This window comes from Drosophila ficusphila, unplaced genomic scaffold (genome assembly GCF_018152265.1).
Source record: "Drosophila ficusphila isolate 14025-0441.05 unplaced genomic scaffold, ASM1815226v1 contig_197, whole genome shotgun sequence".
Taxonomy (NCBI): Eukaryota; Metazoa; Arthropoda; class Insecta; order Diptera; family Drosophilidae; genus Drosophila; species Drosophila ficusphila.
This window is the reverse complement of record NW_025064091.1, coordinates 558,856-585,398: the sequence shown is the minus strand read 5'-3', so window position 1 is coordinate 585,398 and position 26,543 is coordinate 558,856. Positions and strand designations below refer to the sequence as shown.

At 42.2% G+C, this 26,543-nt stretch overlaps 1 long non-coding RNA gene across 1 annotated transcript; it reads left to right on the top strand.

The window, feature by feature from the left end:
* The first annotated feature begins 24,887 nt into the window (after positions 1–24,887).
* LOC122320918 lies at positions 24,888–26,151 on the top strand. The gene is made up of 2 exons (XR_006245909.1): positions 24,888–25,696; positions 25,763–26,151. It is a non-coding gene; the product is annotated as an uncharacterized LOC122320918 (long non-coding RNA).
* Positions 26,152–26,543: the final 392 nt, after the last annotated feature.

Here is a 26,543-nt window from a genome sequence, read left to right as displayed (position 1 = left end):
AAAATTTATTTAATTATATATTTTTTTTGTTGTCTGACAGGTGTAATATTAATTTATTTATTTATATTTGTGTTTGGCTTGTCTGTAATGAGGTGTGGATTCCTGGGTTTTCTTCCTCCTGTGGCTTTCCAATTTCCTGTCGGTTAGCTAACTTAATTGGTACTCGTGGCCCGTGGTAGCACACGCGATGCACGAGTCCCTCGATTTGCGATGGAAACCGCAGTTGAGGAGGAAGACCAACAGCAGTCCAGGAGCAGCCGATGTCTTTAACTGGCGGCTATCACTTAAGGTGATAGCTAGACCAGTTGACGAGCGGCTGCGAGAGGGGCGGAAATTTCGAGGATTTTGGGAAATGCGTAGTATTCAATGGTCGGAAGTCCACCGGCGACAATAAATTCCATCTCCCTACGGTAGACCTGGAAGATATATAGGAAAAAAGAGTTTAGAAGTTAGTGGTGTTTGTTGGGTATTATTATTTATTACAGGAGTTATGTTTTTGTTTGTTTCATAATTTATTCATTTACTCTGTTATTGATTGTTCTGCTATTTATTTCATTATTTATTTTGCCATTGCTTATTATTTATTGTGATATTTATTTACTTATTTATCTATTGAGGGTATATTTATTTCGTACAAGTTCATCTATTTATTTATTACGATTATTTATTAGTAAACTTTGTTGATTATAGTTCGCGTAATTTATAAGAGTGTTGTTGTGGTATTAGGCTTTAAAAATTTATATATAAAATTTAAAAAAAACATGCCAAGAGAAACAAATGATAGGCACGACCACCAGCTAAGGTCGATGGGTCCTCCCGAAGGAGATGAAGACGCGGTTTGGTCTACGGACGTAGAGGGTGCTGCAGGGGGAGAGCGCGTGTCGATGGCTGGAGGATTGCCGAGGACGCCGGTGGAGCGGTTTCGAGAACGCATCAACCTCCCGAATCCAGTCGAGCCAAGGCAGCTCGATTTTGCCAACGTCGGTTTGGAGGAGAAGTCCGCGACGAACTTGGCGGTAGCACAGGCGGCAGAGACGTATCGGAAGGCGCAGGAGGCCGGGGTCAGCCAATCGTTGAGGGAGGAAATCCGAAGTGGTTTCCTCGAGATGATGAAGCTCCTCAACGATGTGATCAGGCCAGGAAATCCTCTGCCTCTTCCGGTGGATCGGCAGCAACAACCAGCAGCAGCAGAAGAGCCAGCGCAGCAGAAGCAGGGTGCCATCCCGAAAGGATGCAGACCGTGTCGTCCGCCTCCACTGGTTCCGCCAAAGCCGCAGCGAAGAGCTGAGGCAGCGTCGGAGTGGACCAGCAGCAGTCCGGATTATCCGCTGGAGGTAGAGCAGCGCAGGCGGCAGGATATCCATGGGCGAGCCTGGCGCGTCGAGGACCACAGGGCGGATGAGTTTTTGGACGACCATCGGACGTATGCCAACGTGGGCACTGGGTGCAGCAGTCGGTATCCAAAAGTGGACCGTTGCAACGTGTCGTTCGGCGGGGATGACGAGAGAAATTCGGTGGAAGATTTCGTTTTCCGAATCGAATTCCTGCAGCGACAGCACCAGTGTCCATGGCAAGAGGTTTTGAGGCACTTCCACGTGTTCCTCACCGGTCGTGCCAAGGAATGGTATTGGGTCCATGTGCGACAGTCCCGAGTCGACAGTTGGCTGCAGCTGCGCCGAGCCCTTATCGACCGATTTAGAGGGCATAAGACGGAGCATGACCGGATGCACGAGCTCCTCCAGCGGGAACAGCAGCCGGGAGAGACTGTGGAGGATTTTATCCACTGCATGCAGCAGCTCGCCTCGCGGCTGAAAAAACCAATGCCGGAGCGGCAGTTGGTAAAGGTCGTTAAAAAAGGCTTGAGGGATGGCGTTGCGCGCTTTGTCTACGCAATGGAGATATTCACCGTGGATGAATTGCGGCAGGAGTGCATTGAGGTGGAACGCAGTTTCGGTCGCCGAGGACGCACCTCGTACCAGCCACCATTGCGTCATCCGGCAGGGGATAGACCCCGAGTGGCCGAAGCTTGCGTACCGGAGCCTCAGGAGGATGCATACGCCTTCGACGTGGAGGAATTGCGAGGACGACCTCGAAATCCGTTCCGGACGGGTTGCTGGAACTGCGGTGCCGCTGATCACGGATTCCGTGAGTGCGAGTCCGTGGATCGCAAGCTGTTTTGCTACAGATGTGGCCGACCAGACACAGTCTTGCCAAAGTGTCCCGACTGCGCGGAAAACGGCAGACTGGGCGATCCGAAGGCAGGAGGGAATCGTCCAGAGAGGAATCCTGCGAAGTATTACCTAAGAAGAACAAATTAGTTAGCCCACCTAGTAGTTGTAAGACCGACTTAAGATACTTACCAGCTGAGGAGAGGATGCGTCGCTATCTGGAGGCTCGAAACCGAATTTTCGCAGAGCACCAGCTGTGTGGAATGCGACTGGTTTCTCGCAAAGTCCAGAAGGCGAGAAAACGTTTCAAGATGAGGAGAACCCGACGGCGCGAAGTAGTGGCAGCAGTAAGACGCGTGGACTCACTGGATCCTCGACCTTTCGCGAACGTCAAGGTTTTTGGCCAGCCAATCACCGGCTTGCTGGACACAGGTGCCAGCGTCAGTTTGCTGGGCAAAGGTTGCCGAGGTCTGGTGGAGGCATTAGGCGTGACTGTCCAGCCCTATTTGTCGAAGGTGACGACGGCTGCTGGAGAAGATCGGTCGATTATCGGTCGAGTTGAGCTGCCTGTGGAGTACAAAAGGATGAGTAAGAAGATAGTATTTTATCTCTGCCCATACCTGGAACAGGAAGCGTACTTCGGAGTCGATTTTTGGCGAACGTTTGGTCTTGCTCCAGCAGTCGTAGGAGTTTCCGTACCCGACGGTGGAAAGAAAGCGGAAGAAATCCATGCCAGGCAGATGGAGCATTACGCCGAGCAGGAAGACGAGGACGAGACGAAGGAGGATCCCGAGTCCTGGAGCCTTTCTGTGGAGGAGAAGGAGGCTTTAGAAAAGGTCAAAGGGGAATTCCTTACCTTCGAGCGAGACGGTCTTGGCACGACCAGCCTGGAGCGACACTCCATCGAATTGGTTGAGGGAGCCCGAGTGTTCAAGGACCGGCCCTATCCCATGTCTCCAGCGAAGCAGAAGGTGGTCGAGGACGAGATCGACAAGATGCTCGAGCTGGGTGTCATCGAGGAGAGTAAGAGCCCCTGGAGTAATCGCACGACTGTAGTTTCGAAGCCAGGAAAGGACCGTTTTTGTCTGGATGCCAGGAAGCTCAATGCTTTGACGGTAAAGGATGCGTACCCTCTGCCCAGCATCGATGGCATCCTCTCACGGATAGACCAGACGCATTATATCTCCAGCGTGGATCTGAAGTTTGCTTTTTGGCAGATCGAGCTCGACGACAGCAGTAAGGAGTACACCGCCTTCACAGTCCCAGGCAGGCCGTTGTACCATTTTCGAATGATGCCTTTCGGATTGTGCAATGCAGCGCAACGTCTGGTGCGGCTGATGGACAGGGTGATCCCAGCGGAGCTGAGGACCAACGTCTTCGTCTACCTAGATGACCTGTTGATTTTGGCTCCAGACTTCCAGACGCATCTGAAGTACTTGGACCGGGTGGCGCAGAGTCTAAAAGCAGCAGGTTTAACGATTGGGTTGAAAAAGTCTAAATTCTGCTTCAAGTCGTTGACGTACCTGGGCTTCGTAGTTGGAGGTGGAACGCTGCGCATGGATCCTGGACGAGTTTCCGCAATCCAAAGAATTCCTTATCCAACGTCGATGAAAGAAGTGCGAGCCTTCCTTGGCACGGCAGGGTGGTATCGTCGCTTTGTTAACAATTTTGCGACGCTAGCGGCCCCTCTTAGTCATTGAAGAAGACAGGGAACGCCAAGTTTTCACTGAGCCCCAACGCAAAACAAGCCTTTGATGACCTGAAGTTGGCCCTGACGAAAGCGCCAGTCCTGGTTCACGCGGATTTTAAGAAACATTTCTTTATCCAATGCGATGCCTCCCACGTCGGAGTAGGCGCGGTGCTGTTTCAGCGGAACCAGGACGGGACAGAACAGCCGATCGCTTTCTTCTCGGCCAAGATGAACAGACACCAGGTCAACTATACAGTCACCGAGAAGGAGTGCCTAGCAGCCATCCTAGCCATACGCAAGTTTAGGCCGTATGTCGAGGGAATGCCGTTCACGTGCATTACTGACCATGCGAGTCTCAAATGGCTGATGACCATGAAGGATCCATCCGGACGACTTGCCCGGTGGTCACTGCAGCTGCAGGGCTACAATTTTAACATCGAGCATCGCAAAGGGAGTGAAAACGTGGTTGCCGATACGTTGTCCCGGTGCGTCGAAGAAGTCCGGGTAGATCCCACTGAGTTGTTGATTGAGACAGTTGAATTCGCTGCAGAGGAGTATGCGGAATGAGTTCGGGAAGTGGAGGCAAACAAGATGCACTTACCTGACTTGAAGGTCGCGGATGGGCTAATTTTCAAGCGCATGAAAATCCCAGACATGGACGAGGAGCTGGATGGAGCTGAATGGAAGCTGTGGATTCCACAAAGCTTGACGCACAGTGATAGAGCGTGCCCATTCGGATCCCAAGGCAGGCCATGGAGGCATGACCAAGACATTGGATCTTTTGCGACGCCAGTTTTATTGGCCAGGGATGACTATCCAGGTGCGCGAGTTCGTCCGTGGATGCGAAGTTTGCAAGGAGGCAAAAGCACCGAACTTCAGGATGCAAGTCGGGATCGGGCAGATGGTAGAGACGGAGAGACCATTCCAGAAACTCTACATCGACTTCCTGGGGAAGTATCCGAGGTCCAAAAATGGTCACGCCTGGATATTCATCGTGGTAGACCATTTTTCCAAGTACACCTTCCTCAAAGCCATGCGAACCGCGACAGCGCCGAATGTAATCGATTTCCTGGTGAACGAAATTTTTTATAAATTCGGAGTACCAGAAACGATCCATTCGGACAATGGGAAACAGTTTACCTCGAAGGCATTCGAAGAGCTGATAGATGGTTTTGGCATTCGCCACATCCGGACTCCGGTATACTCGCCCCAAAGTAACGCAGCGGAGAGAGTGAACCGGAACGTGCTGGCCGCGATTCGGAGCTATCTGGACGAGGACCATCGTGAGTGGGACGTACACCTGCCAGAGATCGAAGTGGCCATCCGGAATTCTGTCCACTCGGCTACGGGAGAGGCGCCGTTTTTCACTGTTTTTGGACATCACATGTTTCTCAACGGCGCCTGCTACAAACTCGCCAGAAGACTTAAGTCTTTGTGTGACCATGAGATGGCCGGAATGCAGGCCAAGGATAAGTTGCGGATCATCCATGCGAAAGTGCAGAAGCAGCTTGAAGGCGCGTATGAAGCAAGCCGTCAGCGCTACGACAAGCGAGCCCGTACGCTAATCGCCAAGCCTGGACAGGAAGTCTTCCGCAGGAACTTTGTCCTAAGCGACTTTGGCAAAGCGTTCAACGCAAAGTTCGCTCGCAAATTCCTAAAGGCGAGGGTGGTCAAAGCCGTTGGCAATAACGCCTATTTGCTGGAGGATCTGCGAGGTCGCAGTCTGGGAGTGTACCACGCCAAGGACATCCGGCTGTAGTCTGAAATGGACATACAAACAAAGTACACGAGCGCACGATGGCTATATCTAAATACTTCCCGTCAAGCGTGGGCCCCGCGTAGGGCGCCGTACGAACTGCTCGAAACACCAGAGTGCGCGTATTCCTGGCCTCCTCCGAAGCTACCAAGCATTTCGTCGTTCCGCAAAACCTCGTTGTAGCACCTCTCGAAATCCTTGGTTGATGTTGCAGTTGGAGTCGATTCCAGGAGGGCCGCTATCGATAGTCTAGAACAGGTGGTGAAATTCAAAGCAGCGCCCTCTTTTGGCCCAGGGGCAAGTTCTCTACTTATCTATTATGTAGAATATTCCGATTGGGATTTCTCTTAGATGGCCTTGGGGATGTCCGTTGACCCATCTTCGAGAGAGCCTGGGGAAAGATGGTAGGGAACATGGCGTGATTATACGGATCACCGGTAATAGTACAAGAAAAGACGGACACGATAGACGTGGGAATTTAACCTCGTAGTGGTTGTGCAAATTTTGTGAAAAAGTGAGTTGGAGTTTTTTTGTGCAATTTTTCTTTTAAAAAATATAAATGTTCATTTTGTTTAGGGAAACCGGGGTCCCCAATAAAGGGCCCCGGGATTTTTTTTTGGCAAGGAATACATTTCTGGAAAAGCCACATTTTTCTTGAGCAACACGTTCTTTTTGGAGAAACCTTCCTTTTGAGGTCACGCAGCTATTGCTGGAGGAGAACCAAATATTCTTTGGAAAACACATTTCCTTTCAAAGGAGGCCAATTTTTTGAATACATTTGTTTTTGGAGGAGACCGACTTCCATTTTCTTCGAGAGTACAAATACATTTTTGTTGGAGTTCAAACAGATTTATTTTATTTCGGAAGAACATTTCGGCTTGGATGCAGTACAAGTTTTGACGGAGAAATTATAACTGGATCACGCAGGAATTAAAGTGCCGGTGAGTCCGTTCCTAGTCGGAGTGACTACAACTGTGTTCCTCAACAACAAATTCCTCCGAGAGCTGCTGACGCCTTCTAATTGGCCAGCCAGTCCTCTTAACCTCACGGTGCATCGCTGCGGTCCCTTGGTAGGCTGCATCTGCGCATAAAGTCCTACAATTAGAATCGAATTAGTAAAATGTTTAATTAATAAGTAGTTTCCTTACCAGCTTGTGCAATTTAATTACGTCTTGTCCCAAGTTTCGCTTTTGACCGACGTTTTTCGGGAACCAAATGGTCGCTGAAATAAATTAAAGGATTGTGCATAAAATAGAGATATCACTTACCGTTCGGCGTCCCTTCTTTTCCCGTGGAGCTCTTCAGGATTAGGTGACCCTAATTTTAAGCCGCGTTAACAAAAGAATTCTGCCGATATAAGGGTGGCAGAACATTTCCGGTCCTTTTCTTAAAAATTAGCTTTGACCGCTAAATTTTACGATGGCGGTCGATTAGCGATCCTGTGGCCTGTATGTGATTAAATTTTTGATTAGATAAATAATAGAAACTATGTTAATCACACTCACCTGAATAATTAAAACCAGTTTATAACGATGATGAACTGCTAGACCTTTTTCTGTGGGGGAGATGGAATTAATTTAGTTGCCTGGAGTGACTTACTGACCCATTATGGGCGATGTTTTAATAAATGCTTACGAAACATCCTAGGTAGGGTGGGTACGCAATGGCCAGGACACCAAAGGCCACTCAAAGGTCCAAGAATTTCCGTCGCCTAAGTTAATGTTTTTGAATTTAATTTTTTGTTTGTTTACATTTTGTTAGTGATCGCAGAAAGTTAGTGTTGTGAGACGACCGTAATCGATGTTGTTTGTTTATGTTGTCGGACTGCGGGCATTGGGGAGAATTCGGCCCAAAAAGAGATCGCTGAGCTAGCGGCACTGCCCACCCAATAGCAGTTCGTAACAGTAAAGATAAATAAATTGTTGTTTAGAATCAATCCCGGATAAGATCTTGGAGCTTATTTTCTTGGACAAGTTGAAGGAGGAGACACACCCAAAAGAAGAGGGCAACTTTTTTATAAAGAAAAAATTGGCCACTCATTGCTGGGTGGCCCCAGGTTTTTGTAGCTTAGCTATTTATTTATTAAAAACTAATTAGAATTAAGTAAACAAAAGCAGAAACCAAATGTGAAGTCCATATAAACGAAGTATTCAGATACTCCAAATATTTATTCCAAAAGAATTAAAGTAATCACATATTTATATATTTATTATCTTGATATAAACATGTGATATAGCCAGATTTATTTATTATTTATTATGCACTATTTATTTATTTAATATTTATTATTTATTTATTATTTATTTATAATTTATTATTTGATGTTCCTTGTGATTCGTCCCGCGGTACCGTGGTTAGGTGTTAGGTGTCATATATGTTAATATATAAGTACAAAATTGAAATTATAACGAGTAAAAAAAAAAAAGAACATGAGTGAGTAGAGTATTTAACAAGGGGGGTTAGATGAGTACGTATTTCCACAAATAAGATAATAGGGAGGTGCAACATAAGATGCACCCATGGTTGGGAGGGCCTCAGAGGACTCTAATCCTATCTTTTGAGTCCATATGTATCTGTCCCAAAATCCGTTGTTTTTTGTCCATGTTCAGATAGTCCATTTAAAATTCCGTTTTGTTTATTTTTGTTGTGACTGCCGTGTAAGTGTTCGCTACGGTTGTACCCCTCCCTGGGATATCGATGGCTGGTCGGCAAGCGGCACAATACACCAGAGAAAAAAAGGCAGGACATGACAATGTTGGAGATTCTGTTTGGCCAGAAAATCCCGCATATTATTCTGAGACACTTGTTGGTGAATGCCTGCAATTGCTGGATTATTATCTTTGTTGTGAGCCACGTCTCGCTTCCGTATAGTAGGACGGATTTTACGCATGGGTTGAAGATCCGTATCTTTGTTTTTCTGCTTATTTGACGGCTTCTCCATATGCGGTAGAGTCTCCCGAAGGCAGACCTGGCTTTGGCTAGCCTACTCGTCACATCTTCTGTCACGCCACCGTTGTTGGAGATTACGGTGCCAAGGTGCCTTGTCTCTGCCAGCAGATTATCTTCCTCCAAATTGTCCACTCTTGGTGCATTTCCACGTTCTGCTGCTGGTAGAGCATTAAGACGCACCAACAATTCAGCTTTTGTGCCTTTTGTGGACAAACTCAATTCGCCAAGCCATTTTTTTAATACAGCCACAGCATAATTCTTGCCAACTAAATCCATTTTTTGTTCTTGATCCCACTTCTGAATTGTAGTAGTCTTTAGTTTAATTCTTTATTTTTAAGCTTTTTCACGTGTGTTCCCTTCAAAGTATAGGCCTAAAATGGATCTTTAAACCTCCACCTTTATCGTTTTGTATATGAAGTCCATTGTTGCTATATCTAAGAAAACAAGAAAGGAAGCTAGCTTCGGCAAGCCGAAGCTTTTATACCCTTGCAGTCATCAAACATATCGAACAAAATACATAAAGGCTAACAACCTCGAAGCTATGACGACTTTTCTATTAATTTTCCATATTTTCGACTATTGTTCATATGGCAGCTATATGATTTAGTCGTCCGATTTTGATGAAATTTTTTTCTCGGTTCAAGGGTAGTTCATAAAGTCGATGTTGTAAAAATTATGCTCGTGGAATAAAAAACAACAACGTTATGATTATTTTGCCATTATTTCTATATATATTTTTTGATCTTTCCTATGGCAGCTATATGATAGGGTTATTTGATTTTGATAAAATTTAATCCGAAATTTAATAACCGTTAGAAAACGCCATCTTGAAGAATTCAAGTCGATCTGATCAAAAACAACGGCGTAATAATTTTTTATCCTTTATTTTTTTGACCTCTTGTATGGGAGCTATCCGATATAGTCGGCCGACCCGGCTCGTTCCGACTTATATACTGCGTGCAATAACTACACATCTTTTGGGAAAGTTTCAGCAAGATAGCTTTAAAACTGAGAGACTAGTTTAGGCAGAAACGGACAGGAGGACAGACAGACAGACGGACAGACGGACAGACGGACAGACGGACAGACGGACAGACGTACAGACGTAATTCGACTCAGATCGTGATGCTGATCAAGAATATATATACTTTATGGGGTCTGAGGTGTCTCCTTCACTGCGTTGCAAACTTCTGGCCAAAATTATAATACCCTTTGCTCTGCAAGGGTATAAAAAAAGAAAAAAAAATCAATTGAGAGAAGACTTACTTACTCTATTTAATTACAGAACTCCAAGTCTCCACACGGAAACTCACGATGCCACTACAATATAACAACAACAGAAGATAAGAATATAATTGAGATAACCAACCAGCAGAACACGTAGTAAATAAGAACACACATAATACTTAACTATTAACTATTATTACAACAGTAAAATATTAAGCTATATATTATATTAGAAGTAAGAATTACGAGTAAGCAAGATAGACACTGAGATTTCAATAACAAGAAGTCCAGAAGTAATGCAAGTGGAAAGGGAACCCGTAGCAATGGCAACAACAAGCGTACTACAGGCAATTAAGGTAGTAGATCTAGAGGAGATTATTCCAAAGTATGAGGGGGAGTCTGGAAAATTAAAAGGATAGGTCTTATAAAAGAGGGGAGAAAGGTTAAATGTAGGACTAATAGCACTGAGAGCCATTAGAAGCAGGATCGAAGGAGCAGCAGGGCAGGGTTCTGGATCTGGATGAATCGGAATTAAGCTGGGACCGTATCAAGGAAACGTTAACAACACATTTTAAAGACAAGAGGTCAGAACAAGACCTAATTATGGAATTAACTCATCTAAATGAAAAGAAACTGGACTTGGACACCTTATACACAAAAGTTATGGCCCTGAAGAAAGCCCTTGTTAACCAAAATAAGACCTCCGACCGGGGGATACTACTCAGGCGAGAGCCCAAGTGGTATGAAGAGATAGCTTTGAATGCCGTCATATCAGCGTTGGACGGACCTGCAGGTGTGACTATTAGGAACATGAGTGTGCCAACTATAGCAAAGGCTTATGAAATAGCTTGCAGGGAAAGGAACTTAGAGAATATTAATAAAAAGAACTTAGAGCTAAAGAATCAAGGGCTGACCGAGCAAAAGAAGGAGATTAAGAAGGCCCCGAAACAAGAGCAGGAGGAGATGGCGATTCCGATAGCAGAAACGCAAACAGGCACCTAGGCACAGAATCGTTGGGGGACAATGCCCAACCGCCATTCCCAATGCCGTTTGCAATGCTAGGTATGAATGAATGGCCAGGACTCGGCTTTCCATACCCGATGATGGGCAATGCATTTGGGCCGAAGAATTTTGGGCAAGGAGACACATTCATGTACCCAAGGCAGTATCGCAACTATCAGAATAGGAATTCTAAATGAAATTATGGGCAACAAAATCGAGACAGACAATGGAATAATAATTATAATTACAATAATAACAACCCCAGAGGAGGAAGCCAGTTAGCAATTCAGGCACCAAAGGACACGCAAGGTAGTGGTCAATCGAGGATGTCCGGGAATTCCAATCATTCAGGGCAATCATATAACTCGAACAATTCCAAACAGTCGAATTTTTCTAACAATTCCAAACGCTCATATAACTCGACCAACAATTCAAATAGAGGCGAAAACAGACCGGCAACAGGTGGACAGCTTCACAACATCCAAGAGGAGGATGGAAATTTTCAACAACTAGCCTCAAACAACCAACAGGATATCTAGGGACGAGGAAGGGTCACTCCACTCTACCGTATTTAAAGATCAGAAGTACCTCAGGAAAAATAGTTAAGATATTAATTGATACAGGATCCACCTTTTCTTTTATCCGGCCTGAATTGGTACAAAAACAATATATAAGAGAATTACGAGAGCCAATAGACATTAAAACAATTACACAATTTAGAAGAACCATTGAATGCTATCGAATGTAAGTCCAAACAACCATTTGAACTGAACAATATAAAGAAGGTAGGAAACGGAAATAAGAATATACCGTTTCACAAGATCAGGACAGAACATTTAAATTGCGAAGAATTGGCAGAACTGAAAAGAATTTGTAAAAAATACCCCAAGGTATTTCATGGAGAAGGGGATAACTTGTCTTTCACGAATGCGGTCAAACACCAAGTAAGAACAATGGACGACATCCCGATATACGTCAGGCCATAGAGATATGCGTTTAAAGAAAGACAAGAGATAAGAAGACAGTTGGAGAAACTACTGGATCAGAGAATTATTAGACATAGCCATTCTCCATGGAGTGGATGAAGAAGGATGCATCGGAGGATGGTAGTGGACTACAGGAAGCTTAACGAGAAAGTGGTTAAAGACAGGTTTCCTCTACCAGTAATTAACGATGTGTTAGACAGTTTGGGAAGAGCAAAATACTTCTCAACTTTAGATTTGGCAAGTGGATACCATCAGATCGGAGTAAAGGAGGCGGATATTCCGGAGACAGCCTTCTCTGCAGAAGGCGGTCATTTCGAATATGTGAGGGAAATTGATAGGGAAGTGTTGCCTCATATAAATGGACGATATTATGGCATTTTCAACATCCCTACAACATCACTGACCTGGAAAAGGTTTTTTAAGAAACTCACAGAAGTTAACTTCAAGCGGCAGCTAGATAAAACAGAATTCTTAAGAAAGGAAGTGGAATATTTAGGACATTTAGTAACTCAACTCAACCAAACCCGGGAAAATTCGAGGCAATAAAGAAATTCGAGATTCCCAAGAACAGGAAACAGATCAAGTCCTTCCTAGGGTTATTGGGGTACTACAGGAAATTTATAAGAGATTTCGCGGTCATAACAAAACCAATGACAAGACAATTGAAAGGTAAAAAGGCCGTACAAGTAGACAAAGAATACATAGAAACATTAATTTCTCGCCGTAAAAACCATCCTTGAACTTCAACGAACATTTTAAAAAAAGATTTGGCCAATTTGGTCCAGGCGTTGTTGAGTTATGCGCTTACCAACACATTATGCGATTCATTTTTATATTATAGATTGTTTAAATAAAAATGAATTATTCAGCCAAACAAATTTAATTAAATACTAAACAACAATGAGCAACAAGGAAATCGAAGCGCTTAAAAATAAACGAGACGGAATTATGCGAAGTATATCCCGAACTCAACAATATTTGGAAGAGGGTAGATTATCTTTGAATCCAGTCGAATTAGAATGTCGTTTAGAAATTTTAAGTTCGCACATTAAAAATGCTTCGACAATCCAGAATCAAATCGAAGCGAGAGACCCAGAAGATTTGTTCCGGGAAGAATTGGAAGAGACCGCAGTATTGACCAAGTCTCTGCTAATTTCTCTGATAAACAAAAGCAGGCGTACGAGCGTCGATGAATCCGCTCCACCGGCAAGACGCACTCCCCAATGCCGCTTGCAGAACGTGTCTCTTCCAACATTCAGCGGGAAGCACTCCGAATTAAAAAATTGTACAAGCCTTTTCGAGACATTTGTTGACAAAGATGACACTCTGCACGATATCAAAAAAATTCAATCATTTAATATCGTGTCTAGCTAGAGACGCTTTAGGCACAGTCAGGGGATTTCAAGTAACTGCGGCCAATTATCCCAAGGCCCTGGCTAGCCTGAAGCGGGTGTACGTAATGATTGTCTGATTTTCTTTGACAATATATCGACACTTTTTAATCTGCCAAAAATGTCCCAGCCATCAGCTACAGCCTTGAGGAACCTGATCGACACAGTCAGAGCTCTATACGATTCGTTGCTGTCCATTGGGGATGACAAACGTATAACGAATGCCATCCTCATTCATCTAATCATGAGCAAAGTCGATGCAGGAACAAAAGAAAGTGGGAAGTACAATTAGACTATACTTCGCTTCCGCTTTGGAGCGAATGTGAGTCGGCTCTGGACAGGCGATACCAACACATGGTCGCCGAAGAGGCTTCCAAGCCGAAAAATGTTCAGCCAAGCCAGACTTTTCCGAAGAAGAGTGGAAATAAAAGTTTGCCACAGCTATCGTGAGCGTATTATCGAAAAGTGGCGAATTTGTTGTGGCTCGAGCGTTGCTTGACTCTGGTTCACAAATAAATTTTGTGACCGACGAGCTCGCTCAGAGACTACAAATTAAAAGAGAGGATGTGTGTATGAGCTTGCGGGGCATTGGTCAAACTAATGCCCAAGCAACAAAGAAAATACATACAATAGTGAAGTCGCGAGTAGGGAGCAGCCAGTTGTCGTCCGATTTTTATATCTTAAAGAATATTTCTGGTTATCATCCGGATCAAGCGGTGAACACCAGCGGGTGGAGGGTGCCTGAAAATATTAATTTGGCAGATCCATTCTTCTTCAAGCCCCAAAAATAGACATGCTTATCGGCGCAGATTAATTTTTCGAAATACTGTCAGTCGGCCAGATAAAGCAGGGGCCTGAACTTCCCATCTTACAAAAAACTGTTCTCGGCTGGATAGTGTCAGGGAGATGTACCTCGGAAACCAAAATTAAGGCAGAAAAGTCGGTACATCTCAGCTGCCAGGAAGAAGCGTTGGAGTCAATCGACACAACCCTGCAGAAATTTTGGTCTGTGGAGGACTTGCCGCCTAAGGCTAAAGTCCATACTCCTGAGCAGCAACTTTGTGAACAACACTTTGAGAAGAATACTCAAAGACTGTCGTCCGGGAGATTTTCGGTTCGTCTGCCGTTCAAATCTGACCCGAATTCTCTTGATTCTTCGTATGAAGTTGCGAAACGTAGATTTTTGTCGCTGGAATTAGATTGTCCAAAGATCCTTCCTTAATAAAAATGTATCTGGATTTCATGGAGGAATATGCGTCAATGGGCCATATGTCTTCTACTGATAATAGAATTCCAGATGGTCCACACTATTTTATTCCGCACCAATGCGTGCTGCGGCCTCAAAGCACCTCAACCAAGTTGAGAGTGGTGTTCGATGCCTCAAGCCGCACATCGTCGCAGGTTGCGTTGAATGATATCTTGATGGTAGGCCCCACTATTCAAGAGGAGCTGTGTTCGACGCTACTTCGGTTCAGAATGCACAGGTTCGCCCTTGCAGCGGACATTAAAAAGATGTATCGCCAAGTGGTGGTTGACGAAGCTGACCGAAACTATCAGCTCATAGTGTGGAGACGAGATCTTTCTGAGTCTCTGAAGATCTTCAAGTAAAATACCGTGACATATGGAACATCGCCAGCACCCTTCATGGCAATCCGGTGTTTAATGCGGCTTGGAGAAATGGCGCAAGCTAAGTATACAAATGCCGCAAAGGTCATTCAGAAAGATTTTTATGCTGACGATTTGTTGACAGGCGCCGGATGCGTTGAGAACCTGCAAAGCCTTCGTGATGAAGTGTCTCAGGTTTTGCCAGAGGCAGGTTTCGAATTGGCAAAGTGGTTTTCAAACTGCCCAGAGATCTCTGCATCTGACAGCGCTATCATGCCATTATTGGCTGACTCAGAAGTAACTAAAACCCTTGGAGTGGTTTGGTTACCTGGTAAAGATTACTGCCAATTTCGGTTGGATGACTCTTTCCAGGATCTTCGACCGACAAAACGAAACATCCTCTGCGAGACTTTTCGATTTAGCATGACATATCGCATCCGTGGTAAACCACCGTACAAGTCATATGTGGCCTTGTTTGTGTGTTTTGCGTTAGAGTTAGTGTCTGACCTTACCACTGATGCATTTTTATTGGCTTTTCAAAGGTTCGTGAGTCGTCTCGGGATTCCGGAGAAAGTGTGGTGCGACAACGCGACCAACTTCGTCGGCGCGCATCGGCACCTGAGAGAGTTCCGGCCCGTCTGGAGGAGCAGGAGGGCGGTATGCAAACATTCGCCTCAAAAAAGGATGCGAGTTTGCGTTCATACCGCCCAGAGCACCTTACTTCGGCGGTCTGTGGGAAGCAGGTGTGAAGTCTGCAAAGCACCTGTTCCTTCGGACGGTCGGTCACGACCTCTTGACCGCGGAGGAGCTCGGAACTCTCCTCGCCAGCGTGGAGGCAGTACTAAATTCGAGACCCATCGGAGCGACCCCAGCGACGGCGAAGCCCTCACCTCCGGACATCTCCTGATCGGCGGCCCGCTGGTCGCTCCACCACCGTCGGCACTCCCGGACCAGATCAGCCCGACCTGTTTGCGAAAATGTCTCGTCGCTCAGGCACAGGTTCTGGTAGCGATGGTCCCGGGAGTACGTCTCCAGCCTGCAGACGAGGCAAAAATGGAACCAGGAGGTCCAAAACGTCGTCGTGGGAGCTCTCGTCGTCGTCGGCGAGGACAATCTGCCGCCCCAGCAGTGGAGGATCGGGCGCCTAGTGGCGGTGCACGTCGGCCCTGCCGGGATGGTATGAGTGGCGGACGTCAAGACGGCAGAGCGGACGTTTAGGCGAGCGATCCATCGTCTGGCTCTCCTACCGACGTTGTCCTGAAGGACGTCGTCCCTTCAGAGGGGGCGGTGTTTGGTGATTTCGCTTGTTTGAGTGTAACGCGGGGAGCTTTTAAGTCTCCCATACCGTTCGGCGTCCCTTCTTTTCCCTTGGAGCTCCTTAGGATTAGGATTAAATAAAGCCGCGCGTACTAAGAAAATTCTGCCGTTACGAGGGTGGCAGAACAATTTTGTCGGTGAGTGTCCGTCCTTTTTCTTAATTTACCGCTAAATATTAAGACGGTGGTTGATTGGAAATTCTGAGGCCTAATGAGCAATTAGATTTTTTTTTATGAAATAAACAAGCAAAATGTCACATACTATATATGTTCTTACCTTATTTATTAAATCAAGCTTTATAACGGCATAAATAACTAGACTTTACCTGTGGGGGAGATGAAATACGTTAGTCGCCTGGAGTGGCTTATGGGTGGTGCATGGAAAAGACTTACCAAGCATCCTAGGTTGGATGGGTACGCATCACCAAAGGCCACCCCAAAAGTCCGAAAACTACATAAAACAATGACGTCCTTTAACCAGTAATCTTAAAAGTCTGCCAGTCTTCTTCTTTTTACTACCAAAATCCAAATCACAAAAAAAAAAAATACTGTGCTATCAAAACAGAGTTTTACAGTTCTTGGGCGTAATAGTGGGCGTGGTACAAATTTTTTAGCAAATTTGCATTGCTTACGAATAACAAGAACCTACATTCTTAACCCATGAGCTTAACTTATGAGCTCTGTGAATGTTTCCCTATGTAAATCGATCTAGAGCCATAAAATATGATATGTTATTTAAACTCAAAAGAGAACGGTTGTTTCCCACACTACACCATGGGCTCGTGTGCTGGTGTCAAAACATTTTTTCCTTGAGTTATATGCATAATTACCATGGTACGTGGACGTATATACAGGCCACCACGGCTGGACTACCATAAGTGCGCGCACAATTATGCATTGATACATATGCGATATTATTTTTAAAGTATTTTTCTAAAAAAAAATTTTCGGCAATTTTCTAAAAAAAATAATTTTTTTTTCAGTAATTTTTCTAATAAAAAAAAATTTCCAGTAATTTTTTTCGCCCGTAGCCCGTCCGCCGTGACGTATAAACGGTGCGAGATATCGAAAAAGTGTTTATTTTGGGTCAATTACCCAAAATATGTCCTCAAATCTTGGCGCCCCGGAAACTAAAATCGTTCCAGAATCAGAAACAAAGAAAAAAGAAAAACAGGTAAGAAAAATTGCAATAAAAAAATGATAAGTATATGGGAAAAGCTACTATTTTTGCACAATGTATTTATATAATTTATAATTTCGAAAAAACTGAAGATTCTCATTAGTTTTTAGCTAACCATATTTTTTTGACACAGATTGAAAATGCAGCGAAGCTTAACCTCGAAGAAAATCCACCGGAGTCTGGAGGACAATCGACTTCCGAAGATACGTCAGTTCAAAACAATCAAGAGTTGCTTCCATTCAAAAACGACATCGCTCTAGCCACGTCTAATGCTTTAAATACAAGAAGCGCGAGTGAAATCCTGAACATTATCGACGATTCGTGGGTGCCACCAGCTAATTTTTCGTTTCCGACATCAACTGCCAAAAATTTATCTTTTCAAAGAAAATGGCTTGGGGAATTTCACTGGTTGGCATATACTGCGAAAGGAAATGGCGCATATTTTAAGAGATGCATAGCTTTGAACTCACCCTGCAGTACTTGAGGTGGCGATTGGCCTTGCGTAGTTGCTTACTTCGTCGGTTACCATATGGGTACTTACTATACTGACCCTACGGCAAACGAGCTGCGAACCAGCTACTAGCTGGATTCTACATGGGTACTTACTTTGGTGACCCTAGGGCAGGGGTGCTCAAATTCGTCTTATGGCAGTGCGTTTACTAACACACCCACAAGAAAACGTGTACATATGTAGCGGCGCGTTTGTGTTGGGGCACAGCTGTGCACTAAGAGAAAAATGCCTATTACGATTGTATTTGGTGTTTACCTCCAGAAATACGAAGCATTATACGCATTGTACTTCGCATTTAAAGTTTATGCTAAAAAAAACTGCTCTCTAATTCATTACTCATTTTGATCTGCCAAAAATTTAATATAACACTTACGATGGTCCACCACGAAATAAATCAAAAGCCAACGCAGACAGAAAAATAAGTTCAAGTGCATGTGCTCGAGGAAAAAACAAAAACAAAATACATTGCGTTCAGCGAAGCGTGACGACGGATAGAGATGTAATGAAGAAACAAGCAAAATTGTTTTTGTTTCGCATGCAAATCGAAGCCCATATGCACGGTGCTTATGCGCGCACTACCCATAAGCACAGAGCATCTACAAAAACAAAAGTGCACTCAGTGTATAGGCGTTGAGCACCCTGCCCTAGGGTTATCGAACGCCGAACCACCTAATAGAAATATGTATGCACACGAAAGCATAAACGAAAATTCATAATAAAAAAAATAAGCATCGCCTTTGTTTTTGATATTTTGAGCAACAGGGCAAAGTAAAAGTTGAAAGCATAACTTCGATTACAGTTAGTTCTATTTATGTTGCGGCGTTCTTTCGCTGAAACGCATTTGTGTTTGCCGGTTGTCAAAGTTATTCTAAGCATTGCAGTTGAGTGGAGAGAAGCGGAGCAAACGCAAATTAATTGGTAAGTAAAACTAATTATAATAAATGTTATGGCTAATGAGGTGGTTTTGGCTTACATATAATATAGATGGTGTTCAGGGGAAAGCGGCCCAAAAAAAAGGAAATAGATTTCTATGGTGTTATGATTGGTAGGTATTTATAATCATGCCTGTTAAATTTGAATTAAGATTAATAATCATTAAATTTTTCTTATTCCCAGATTCCATAAATGCAGTTGGAGGTATTGGGTCAGCTGAGGACAAGCTGCGAAAGGACTTGCAGCTCCAAAAAAAGAGGCACTTTAAAAACTCTAGCGTTAACAAAAAAATTAAGAAAATTTATTTATTTAAAAATAAAAAATAAGTAAATTAATAATGCATTTCAACAATTGTTATTTCTATTATTTTTAACCCTCTACCGCATACAAAGCCATATATGTAAGATAATGGGATTATTATCATAAGTTTATTTGGATAGATATGTGGATAAATGTTTACAAAAATGTTGATTATAATGATTCAAAAAGGTTGAACAACAATTTGGCAACTGATTGGCGCGACTTGACTACTTTTACAACTTTACGGCCGACTTTTTGCACGTTCTCTGCTTTTTCGCTGATCCAAGACTCGCTTCTCCTTTCTGAGTGATGGGCTATCGCTGAAGACTGTTGAAAGAAGTCTCATATCGATATGAATAAGGACTGCCAACTTCTACTACTGCCATTACTTCACATATATGGCTTCTCACTTTCAATAATTTTTTTTGCAATAAAACGGTACATATACTAAACCGTTTGTTATCACTAATTCTTTTTCAACTATTTTCTGTAAGATGTCTATACTCAGAACTTCTTTGTGTTGCCTTATCTCAAGTTTCGATCAGTTTTGTGCTCGCGCCTCAAGCAGACGAACGAAAGTGAATTGCGGTGAAATTAAAATAAAAATTACTACACTAAAAATCAGTTTTATCACTGAAAAGTATTTTTTTCTAAGAGAATATAAAGTTTTCGTTCATAAAAAATAGAATTTGACTATAGGTGAGCATCACATATAGGTACTATTCTATGCAAAACTGTGGACGCCATATATGGCTCTATATGCAGTAACGCGTGCATGTTTATATTCTATGTACATATGCATTCTTAGCATATTAGCTTACGTGGGAAGCAATCCTGTTACAACAAAAAAACGATTCAGTAAGAAAGACAAAAAGTATGTAGAAATCAACTCTCCTAAGGCAGTTGATGTTTACAATAATTATATGGGTGGCGTTGACTTACTGGATTCTTTACTTGGACTTTATAGAATTCAATTGCGCTCAAGAAAATGGTATAAGAAAATATATTTTCACATGATTGATATGTGCGTAGTGAACATGAAGTAATGTATACATGCATACAGAGTCATATATGGCAAACTATGGAATAAGCTGAATGCATACAAAGCCATATATGGCCCCATATACCCCACCCCAAACTATGCCACCCCCCACAAAAAAAAGTCCAAAAATATATTATTTTGGCCTTAATAAACACATAATTACATTCAAAAAATTTGTTCCCTTATTATTTCTATGCTCATGCAGTAGAGGGTTAAATTAATAATGGGTACTTACATTACCGACCATTCTATGGGGTCCCATGTAAGTACTTACATTACAGACCATTCCATGGGGTCCCATGTAAGTACTTACATTACTTCCCTTAATATGGGGCACTATTTCACTAGTTCCTGGGTATACGACACGGTGGCGATTGACCCTATTTGCGGACATTTCATACAAAAACGGAAATGAAAGATCGCATTGCTTGGGCCCGATGGGTAAGTAGGGGTGGTCTGCTGGTAAGCGCTTATTTCACCAGCTACGAACCAGCGCGCAGTACTGCAGGGCATAAACAAGCCGTTCAACACTTGGAATCACGTGAAAGAAACTTTTCGGAACCACGAAAAACTTTGTTACCTTAAAACAAGAAAGGAAGCTAGCTTCGGCAAGCCGAAGCTTATATACCCTTGCAGACATCAAATATGTCGATCAAAATATATAAAGGCTAACAGCATCGAAGCTATGACGGTTTTTGTATAATCAACAATGGTAATTTAAAATCTGAGGACTTCTTAATATATAATAGTACTAGCAGACCCGGCTACGCGTTGCTGTAGCTAAAATTATTGTAATATTATATTGAAGTATACAATTAAAGAAGAACTGTAGGTAAGGCAGATAGTCTTAAGGTATAACCGGCAAGGTTTGACGGAAATCACCAGACAAAAGTATTATAGTACCAACGAAAAGTTTATTATTGCTGTTTAAATCCTGCATAGTTCTTTGTAATGCTTCAAGTGAATATTTGTTTGAAAATTGAATATTTAACAATAAAATCAATTAAGGATTTCAATTTTTGTTTAAACACGCGAGCAGTTATATCATGACGATCAACTGCTTGTTGTCCTGATAATAATAAAGTTTGTATCTCTTCCCAATTCGGGTTACATGTAAATGTAATAAACAAATCCGGTCGGCCGTAATGACGTACGTAAGTCATCGCGTCTTGTATGTATTCCTGCATGTTTCGTGGACTGCCAATGTAGCTTGAAGGTAAAATAAAAGCATTACCGATGTCATTAGGATTTAAATTTCCGTCTATATTTCCAGCAACAGCATCTCGTAAGTGAATATATTCTTCTGATCGTAATTTAGCCTGGTTGAATCGAATGAATCGCAAGCGTTCGCTTTCAACCTTAGCATACATATCAACAATGTATTGATGGAATAGCTGACGATATCGAAGGATACAGTTGTCTTGATTTAGTCTAATCATTATTCGGTGTGCTTAATAGTTCATTGAGCTTACTTTTTTATTTCCATAATCACCTAAAAAAATAAAATGCAATACGAAATTAACATTTATACATACATTAAGAAAATAAAAAGTAATTGTCAAATTTACCGGTATTAGGATCAAACTGTTTGATGTTATGGTGATATTCATCCTGTCCTTGCCAAAATATCAATGGATATTGTAGTGCATCATATGAACGGTGTAGATCTGAAATCGTACTGATAGTGTTGTCTCTCCGAGTAATTTTTATGGATCTTTTGTCAATTGGATCACCAACCATGATGACAGCAACCTCATCAATAGTTGGAGCGTTGAATCTTCCAGCATGTTCACCTAATGGTACTTTATCGGCTTTTATAACGATTTGGTAGTTGTCATCTTGCAATCGTGGCGAAACTCTTTTGATTAATTGAAGTAGTTGATTTTGATCTTCTAAAAAATTTTCCAGTAATATCACAATTGCTTCTTCCTTTGCTTGTACAATGAAATTATACTGGCACCGAGTCGTTGCGCGCTCTTGACAATTGCCCATAAAATAAATTTGAAGAAATTTCGGATTATCATCAGGCATTGGCATCAATGATCCAATTTTGTGGTACACCTGGCCTTGTATTTTAAATGTAGTTTCAAAATTACGTCCATCGGATGCAAGATCACAAATTTTAGTTGCCCCAAATGATGTCATTTGGAAGCAAGTATTAAATTTGCGTATTTTACGCAAAAACAATTTTGAATCACTTGAATTCCCAGCAAGAAGGGATAATAAAGGTTCTGGCGGAGAGGGTAGAGGTGGCAGCACGACTTTTCCTGCTGCACAGCACATACCGGTAGTTTCATTTCGAAATTTCAACGCCTGACAATATTGACATACTTTATCCATTCCACCAATAGCAATTTTTGAATGCGCAGAGTAGTTAATATCTGGTGCATATTCAAAAGCAAGACGAACGAATGATGTACGTACTAATGAGCGGCTGATCCGTTGTCTTTGTCGTTCTTGTGCTCGTACTGTATCTATGTTTCGTTCTCGTGCCGCTCTTGTTCTCGTAATATTCTGTTGCAGGCGTTCGCTACGCTGTTCTTGAGATTCTTGTGCACGACCTTCCGCTGTCCTAATTCTTTGAGCTGTATTTCTTGTATCGACTTGTTCTGGCAACTGATGAGCTCTTTCAACACGTTTGCGTCGTGCCTCTCTGCTGCTCACGTTGTTGAGATTAGATTTTTTCGGCGGCATTTTAATTTACTATTATAATTATTATGTGACAATACCTGTATGTGTATTTTTTATATCTACAGAATTTTGAATAATGAAGCACAGATAACTAAAAAGCAGGAATGATTTCACTGTATGACAATAATTCGTCACTACAATTTGAATTTGATTTACACTTCGGTCTACGTACGTGGTTGGCTATGCTAACACCAAAAATTAAAAAAGTAGAAATATTAGAATTTCACGCTATTTCGTTTACTACAAAATAAATTTAATTTATACCTTAACCTCAATAACACGTGGTAATCAGGCTATTGTCGGTTTAGCATAGCAGCAAATTTGCCAATATTTCGTAGACAAAACGTGGTGTTGCTCTTGCTTATTTTTTATAGCATACTTTTGCGGGCAATTTGAAAATATTAAAAAAAAGTAACCACTTACTATTGCATTCTGTTCGCCTGGTACTTCAAAATGAGGTTTGGTTGAATATGTTGGTATTGGCGGAACGAATTCGAAGGGACAAATTGGAAAATCCACTTTTAGGTACCAGGCGAACATAATCCATTATAGACAAATAATTAGCAATAAAATAAAATTGCGACTATAATTAAAGATCTAAGCTATCCTATCTCTCAAGTTGGACCAGACTGCTCATGGTATGCCAATTTAATTTAACATCGGTTAAGTAGTTTAGGAGTCCATCGCGGACAAACATCGTGACAGGAGATTTATATATATAAGATAACAAGAATGATCAAAATATAGAAATAATCTGAATTATCGCATTATACAATTATTGGTGGACCTGCCTAAGTTATTGATGTTTATTTCAAAAACGGATCGCATCTTCCTCTTGAAAAACTCCTTATATTTAGAAGGTATTTTGTAGAAATTATATACCTGGTTATTTTTAATTTTTCTTAAAAGTACGCAATATTAACAATAGGTATCAGGTGCGCACACCTGCACATTTATTACAGTGCACAAGCGACCTAATTTACCTAAGACCCTTCTAAAAAGGGTTACCAAATGTCGTAAAATTGCATCATCGACACGAGCACTACCTGTAGGTATGGAAAAAGAAAAGGATAACCAAATTAACAGGTAAATCACCAACTTACGAGTATTTATTGACGCGTACGCCTAAGCTGCGGATTAGTCTGTGATTGACAGTTGCCGAGTTACAACTTATACAAGTGGTGCAGTATTTTTTACAGTGCGAGTTTTTTTTAAACGTTTGTGTAGAAGTGAAAAGTTGAAGTGGTTAAAACAACAAAACAAATCTTGGAAATATTTGATTTGGTAAGTCATTCGTTTGTATACAGTTTGAAGTGGATGTTAATTCTACTAGGACTTAGCCATAACCCATTCATTAATACCACTTTTATTAATGTGGTCTAATCAAACATTCGCTATGTATTTTTTCTTCCAATTTTTTTTTTAACAGCCAATTCCAGAGAATGCCACGTAAATCTTCTTTGTCGCAAGAACAGCGTAGGCAAGCTGCGCTTGCTCGTAGCCGAGCTCGATATGCACAAAATTCGTCTCAGATAAGGACCAGAAATGCCCAGCATATTGCCTTGACTCGCTCTACGAATATCGATGTGGTAGCAGAAATTCGAGCACGAGAAACTGCTGCCCTCGCTCTGAGAAGGCGTAGTGCACGAATTCGAGCTATTGAACGTGTACGGGACGCCGCAGCTTACGCAAATACCAGGGAAAATTTTGAAGAACGACGACGGCAGCAGGCCCTAAATACTGCCAGCCATGCAGCTCGCAGGACTATAGAGGAAAATCGTGAGCCCGAACGCGAACGGGACGCTGCAGCGCGGGCACGAACCCGAGCTATCTCCGAAAACCGTCGACGAGAGCAGTTGCGAAACACTGCCGATCATGCTACCTGGAGACTAGCAGAGGAAAACCGAGGACCCGAGCGTACACGGGATGCTGCAGCCATGGTACAATTATATATAATATCTTATATATATAAATCTCCTGTCACGATGTTTGTCCGCGATGGACTCCTAAACTACTTAACCGATGTTAAATTAAATTGGCATACCATGAGCAGTCTGGTCCAACTTGAGAGATAGGATATTTTAGATCTTTAATTATAGTCGCAATTTTATTTTATTGCTAATTATTTGTCTATAATGGATTATGTTCGCCTGGTACCTAAAAGTGGATTTTCCAATTTGTCCCTTCGAATTCGTTCCGCCAATACCAACATATTCAACCAAACCTCATTTTGAAGTACCAGGCGAACAGAATGCAATAGTAAGTGGTTACTTTTTTTTAATATTTTCAAATTGCCCGCAAAAGTATGCTATAAAAAATAAGCAAGAGCAACACCACGTTTTGTCTACGAAATATTGGCAAATTTGCTGCTATGCTAAACCGACAATAGCCTGATTACCACGTGTTATTGAGGTTAAGGTATAAATTAAATTTATTTTGTAGTAAACGAAATAGCGTGAAATTCTAATATTTCTACTTTTTTAATTTTTGGTGTTAGCATAGCCAACCACGTACGTAGACCGAAGTGTAAATCAAATTCAAATTATAGTGACGAATTATTGTCATACAGTGAAATCATTCCTGCTTTTTAGTTATCTGTGCTTCATTATTCAAAATTCTGTAGATATAAAAAATACACATACAGGTATTGCCACATAATAATTATAATAGTAAATCAAAATGCCGCCGAAAAAATCTAATCTCAACAACGTGAGCAGCAGAGAGGCACGACGCAAACGTGTTGAAAGAGCTCATCAGTTGCCAGAACAAGTCGATACAAGAAATACAGCTCAAAGAATTAGGACAGCGGAAGGTCGTGCACAAGAATCTCAAGAACAGCGTAGCGAACGCCTGCAACAGAATATTACGAGAACAAGAGCGGCACGAGAACGAAACATAGATACAGTACGAGCACAAGAACGACAAAGGCAACGGATCAGCCGCTCATTAGTACGTACAGTGGCGGACTAAAGTCTACATACGACCCCCTTTTTCGTATTTTTCCCACTCCTATAGATTTTAAAAGAAAAGTAATGATGCAGTGATAGCAGCTGGATCTTTCAACAGGATAATGATCCTAAGCACACGGCGAAGATTGTACAGGATTGGCTGCTGTATTATGCTCCCCGGCAATTGTATTCCCCACCACAAAGCCCGGACTTGAATGTTATAGAGCACGTTTGGGAAATCTTGGAGCGAAAAATTCGAAAACACGAGATAAAGAGTGCTCCTATGTTAAGAGACAGGCTCCAAGAGGAATGGAATAAAATCACAAAAGAAGAGCTGGAAAATTTAGTTGCTTCTATGCCCAGACGACTACAAGCAGTCATTGATGCCAATGGTGGACCAACAAAATATTAAATGTAGTATATATATTAGTATTAAATCATAGAAGAGCTAACCAACGAATCGTATGTTCACTTTTGTCAGTGCCTTTTTTTAGTTTTTCGCTTTTAACTTTGAAAGTTTATGTTAAATAAAAATGAAATTTTGGTTTTTGTATTATAATAACAGTTAAAACAAGACTGCATCATTACTTTTCTTTTAAAATCTATAGGAGTGGGAAAAATACGAAAAAGGGGGTCGTATGTAGACTTTAGTCCGCCACTGTACATCATTCGTTCGTCTTGCTTTTGAATATGCACCAGATATTAACTACTCTGCGCATTCAAAAATTACTGGCTCAGTCATCGGGCGATTTTGACAGCCAAAAATGTTGATGTAGACGAAATTAACTTACAGATACAACAGTTCATACCAGGCGATCTGATGTCTTTTAAATCAATCGATACTGTTG